Below are 5,850 nucleotides of genomic sequence, written 5' to 3'. Positions count from 1 at the left end.
TAAATAAAATAAAATAAAATAAAGAGATAGGAGAGAGAGAGAGAGAGAGAGAGAGAGAGAGAGAGAGAGAGAGAGAGAGAGAAGCCAGCCTGCCAGCCAAACAGTACATCCCGAGCGCCGACAGGACCAAAGAAGAAAGCAGGGAGGGCCTAGATCTTGTTGGTGGAGCACGGGCACGGGTGGACGGACGGGTACTCACTCACTCACTCACTCACTCACTCACTCACTCACTCATTCACTCCCGGGGTCATGGTCTGACAAACCCGGGAGCACGAAAGTTTGTCGGTCTGTCCTTGTGCCTCCCCGGTGATCCATCGTGAAAAAAATTTATTAAAAAAAAAATGATAAAAAAAAAAAAAAGAGGAAAGCCAGCCGGCCGGCCAGCCAGCCAGCCGGCCGGCCAGCAAGCCGGCAAGGAAAAGAGTACATCCTGAGGAGATACCGACAGGACCAAATAGAGAATTATATACATAAAAAAGCTATTTATTAAAAAAATAGGTTTAAGGGAGGGAGGGAGGGAGGGAGGGAGGGAGGGAGGGAGGGAGGGAGGGAGGGAGGGGAAGGGAGAGAGAGAGAGAGAGAGAGAGAGAGAGAGAGAGAGAGAGAGAGAGAGAGAGAGAGAAGCCAGCCGGGCAGGCAAAGAGTACATCCCGAGCGCACACAGGACCAAAGAGGCAAAGCAGGGCCTGGATGTTGCTGGTGGAGCACGGGCACGGTTGGACGGACGGGTACGCACTCACTCCCTCCCGGGTCATGGTCTGACGGACCCGGGAGCACGAAAGTTTGTCAGTCTGTCCCTGTGCCTCCCGGTGATCCATCGTGAAAAAAAAAATTATTTAAAAAAATTATATAAAAAAAAAAGAAAAAGAGGAAAGCCAGCCGGCCGGCCAGCCAGCCAGCCAGCCAGCCAGCAAGCCGGCAAGGAAAAGAGTGCATCCTGACTCATGGAATCGTGTCATAATGACTACATTAAAAAAAAAAAAAAAATACGTGAGTTGATGTCAATAAGCAAGCCAGCAAAGCTAAGAAAGCGAGCAAGCAAGCAAGCGAGCTAGCAAGCCAGCAAGCTAGCAAGCCAGCAAGCTAGCCAGCCAACAAGCAAGCAACAAACAAGCAAGCAAGCGAGCGACAGAGTCCACCCTGAACACCGACAGAACAAAATAGAGAAGCAGGGCCTGGATAGGGGCGGTGGAGCATGGGCACGGGTGGAGGGATGGGTACTGGATGATGGTATGTCGCCGATCATGGTAAGACAGACACGTGAGCACGAAAATTTGTCAGTCTGTCCCTGTCCCTCCAGCTTGTCCCTTCGCGAAAAAATTTAAAAAAAAAAAAAAAAAAAAAAAGAGGAAAGCCAGCCGGCCGGCCAGCAAGCCGGCAAGGAAAAGAGTACATCCTGAGGAGATACCGACAGGACCAAATAGAGAATTATATACATAAAAAAGCTATTTATTAAAAAAATAGGTTTATGAGAGGGAGGGAGGGAGGGAGGGAGGGAGGGAGGGAGAGAGAGAGAGAGAGAGAGAGAGAGAGAGAGAGAGAGAGAGAGAGAGAAGCCAGCCTGCCAACCAAAAAGCACATCCCGAGCGCACACAGGACCAAAGAGGCAAAGCAGGGCCTGGATGTTGCTGGTGGAGCACGGGCACGGGTGGACGGACGGGTACTCACTCACTCACTCACTCACTCACTCACTCACTCACTCCCGGGGTCATGGTCTGACAAACCCGGGAGCACGAAAGTTTGTCGGTCTGTCCTTGTGCCTCCCGGTGATCCATCATGAAAAAAATTTATTAAAAAAAAAAATGATAAAAAAAAAAAAGAGGAAAGCCAGCCGGCCAGCCAGCAAGCCGGCAAGGAAAAGAGTACATCCTGAGGAGATACCGACCGACAGGACCAAATAGAGAATTATATACATAAAAAAGCTATTTATTAAAAAAATAGGTTTATGAGAGGGAGGGAGGGAAGGAGGGAGGGAGGGAGGGAGGGAGGGGGGAGGGAGAGAGAGAGAGAGAGAGAGAGAGAGAGAGAGAGAGAGAGAGAGAGAGAGAGAGAGAGAGAAGCCAGCCGGGCAGGCAAAGAGTACATCCCGAGCGCACACAGGACCAAAGAGGCAAAGCAGGGCCTGGATGTTGCTGGTGGAGCACGGGCACGGTTGGACGGACGGGTACGCACTCCCTCCCTCCCGGGTCATGGTCTGACGGACCCGGGAGCACGAAAGTTTGTCAGTCTGTCCCTGTGCCTCCCGGTGATCCATCGTGAAAAAAAATTATTTAAAAAAATATATAAAAAAAAAAGAAAAAGAGGAAAGCCAGCCAGCCAGCCAGCCAGCCAGCCAGCCAGCCAGCCAGCCAGCCAGCCAGCCGGCAAGCCGGCAAGGAAAAGAGTGCATCCTGACTCATGGAATCGTGTCATAATGACTACATTAAAAAAAAAAAAATACGTGAGTTCATGTCAATAAGCAAGCCAGCAAAGCCAAGAAAGCGAGCAAGCAAGCGAGCTTGCAAGCTAGCAAGCTAGCTAGCCAGCAAGCTAGCCAGCCAACAAGCAAGCAACAAACCAGCAAGCGAGCGACAGAGTCCACCCTGAACACCGACAGAACAAAACAGAGAAGCAGGGCCTGGATAGGGGCGGTGGAGCATGGGCACGGGTGGAGGGATGGGTACTGGATGATGGTATGTCGCCGATCATGGTAAGACAGACACGTGAGCACGAAAGTTTGTCAGTCTGTCCCTGTCCCTCCAGCTTGTCCCTTCGTGAAAAAATTAAAAAAAAAAAAAAAAAGAGGAAAGCCAGCCAGTCAGACAGCAAGCCGGCAAGGAAAAGAGTACATCCTGAGGAGGTACCGACAGGACCAAAAAGAGAATATATATATATATATATATATATATATATATATATATACACATATATGTGTGTGTATATATATGTGTGTGTGTGTGATTTATTAAAAAAATAAATTTATGAGAGAGAGAGAGAGAGAGAGAGAGAGAGAGAGAGAGAGAGAGAAGCCAGCCAGCAGGCCGGCCGGCCAGCCAGCCAGCCAAAGAGTACATCCCGAGCGCCGACAGGACCAAAGAGAAAAGCAGGGCCTGGATCTGGATCTTGCTGGTGGAGCCACGGCACGGGTGGACGGACGGGTACGCACTCACTCCCTCCCGGGTCATGGTCTGACGGACCCGGGAGCACGAAAGTTTGTCAGTCTGTCCCTGTGCCTCCCGGTGATCCATCGTGAAGAAATTGATTTAAAAAAAAAAAAAAAAAAAAAAAAAAAAAAAGAGGAAAAGCCAGCCGGCACAAGAGCACATCCTGAGTAGTACAGACAGGACAAAATGGAAAAGTTTTTTTTTTTTTCTTTGCAAAATAGAAAAGCTGCGTGAGTGAGGTACCGGGAGGAAGGGAGGAAGCATGAAGTGGGTGTCGACAGGGAGGAATGCCCGTCCCTTGAAATCGGGGTGCAGTGTTCAAGGGCCTGGCGCAGTCACTTAGCTCGGGCCTCTTCTCCTGGTGCCGCCACACTCTCCGCCTCCCTCCCAGGGAAAGTGCTCTATGCTGAAGCCCCGTGGCACTGTTCCCCGGGCCACGCGCTCGCCTCCTCGCCCCCCACTGCCCCCCGCCCTTCCATGAACTCATTCGTGGACAATCCCTCAGTCAGGCAGGTCAGGTAGGTCCCGTTGGTTTCTTGAATTCAGAATGCCATCTCACTCCCCTTTGGACCCCAAATAGGAGTCGGCCTCCCACGCAGCACTCCCTCGGAGTTCTTCTCGAGAAAGGAAACCTCTGGGATTCCTCCCTCCCTCCCTCCCTCCCTCCCTCCCTCCCCCCCCCCCTCCAGAGACTCCCCCTCTCCCCAACCAACCCCTGGCGGCGCGGATGATGACTCGGACTACACGAATGATCGATTTATGGATTGATTTATTGATTTCTTGGGGTGGGGGTGGGGGTGGGGGTGGGGGTGGGACCGAAAGCCGGGCGTGCCTGTACTGGTCTAACCGGTTTCGAGGCCGAGTCCGTCTTCCTGTAGAGCCGGAGAGGGCGGGTGGACCACAACTCCCAGAGTGCTCCACGTCGCCGCCGCCGCCGCCGCCGCCGCCGCCGCCGCCGCCGCCGCCGCCGCCGCCGCCGCCGCCGCCGCCGCCGCCCCAAAGGGGGGGGCGGGGGGGGGGGGAAATGAATGAATGAATCAATGAATCAATAGATAGATAAAATAAAATCAAATAAAAATCAAGCAAAACAGAAACCAAAGGACTTTCTCAGAGAGCTGGTCATTGTCATACAGTCGCGCGCGCTCGACCGCTCAGGGAGTGAAATGAAAACAACTCCGCCGCCACCCCGACCCCGACCCCGACCCCGACCCCGACCCCGACCCCGACCCCGACCCCGACCCCGACCCCGATCCCGATCCTCGATCCGTACCTTACCGTACCTTACCGTGCCTTACCGTACCGGTCTGTCCCCGCCCCTCCCCCTCCTGGAATACTGCCCGCAGGCGGCCTCCCTGCCGCCCCCTCCCCCACCGATGGGGGTGGGGAAGAAATAGAAAAGCGGCCACGAGGGGGCAGAAAGGTGCAGGAAGGGGAGGGGGGAAGGGAAAAAAAAGAGCTGCAGGAAGAACTAGAAAAAAAAAACAAACCAAAAAACAAAAGGCGCAGGAAGGACAGGGGGGAGGGGAGCCGCCAGTCGTCAGCCGCCGCTCCAAAGACAGGGGCGCCGGCCGGCCGGCCTGGAGATCCGAGTGCCAGAGGGACGGACGGACGGACGGACGGACCCGACCCGAAGCGAGGCGAGGCGAGGCGAGGCGAGGCGAGGCGAGGCGAGGCGAGGCGAGGCGAGGCGAGGCGAAGCGAAGCGAAGAAGTCTGCGCAGGGATGGATCTCCAGCGGGAGGAGAGGACGTGCGAAAGTGATGCAGAGAACCTCAGGAGCGAGCAGAGCGCGGAGCGCAGAGCCTGGAGCCCCGGAGGTTGAGTAGCCGGAACAGCCAAGCGGAGGCTCGTTGAAATATAAAATGTACCAGGGAGGAAGAGGGAGAGGGAGACGGAGAGGGAGAGGGAGAGAGAGAGACAGAGAGAGAGAGAGAGAGAGAGAGAGAGAGAGAGAGAGAGAGAGAGAGAGAGAGAGAAGAGGAGAGAGAGACGGGATTTCGGTGCTCGGTGGTGGTGGTGGTGGAGGAGGAAAATGGGCACTGGTGAAGGGACGGGACGGGGGCGGAGGGAGAGAGAGAGAGAGAGAGAAGAGAGAGAGAGAGAGAGAGAGAGAGAGAGAGACGGGATTTCGGTGCTGGGTGGTGGTGGTGGTGGTGGTGGTGGTGGTGGTGGTGGTGGTGGTGGTGGTGGTGGTGGTGGTGGTGGTGGAGGAGGAGGAGGAGGAAAATGGACACTGGTGAAGGGACGAGTGTTTCATCATTGCATGACTGAGATTTCAACCCGAAAGCTTTGTAACTGTTTCTCACGGTGATTCAAGAAATAAATTGATATTAAAAAAAAAATCCGGGTGGCTCAACCGGTCGACCTCGGGACGCAGCGGGGGCCAGAGTCCGGGGTGGGGGGCGCACGGATGGAATGGATGGTGAGAGTTGCGCGCGGGGGGGGGGGGGCGGGGGGGCGGGAAGGGTGGTGGGGGATGGGAGGGGACGTGGGGAAGGGTGGTGGTGGTGCGAGGAGGGGGGAGAGGGGGGGGGGAGTCTTCTAATCAACCGCGGCGCCCAAGATCGCCGGTCATCTGGTCGACCCGCTGAGTTCCCACGGTCCACGGTCATCTGGTCGACCCGGCCGGACATCTGGTCGACCCGAGTGGTCGCGAAAGAGGAAGAGGAAGAGGAGGAGGAAGGGGGGGGGGGGGGAGTCGTCTAATC

Source organism: Sorex fumeus, unplaced genomic scaffold, assembly GCF_029834395.1.
Source record: "Sorex fumeus unplaced genomic scaffold, SorFum_2.1 ptg000259l, whole genome shotgun sequence".
NCBI lineage: Eukaryota > Metazoa > Chordata > Mammalia > Eulipotyphla > Soricidae > Sorex > Sorex fumeus.
Note: the sequence above shows the minus strand (reverse complement) of the source record.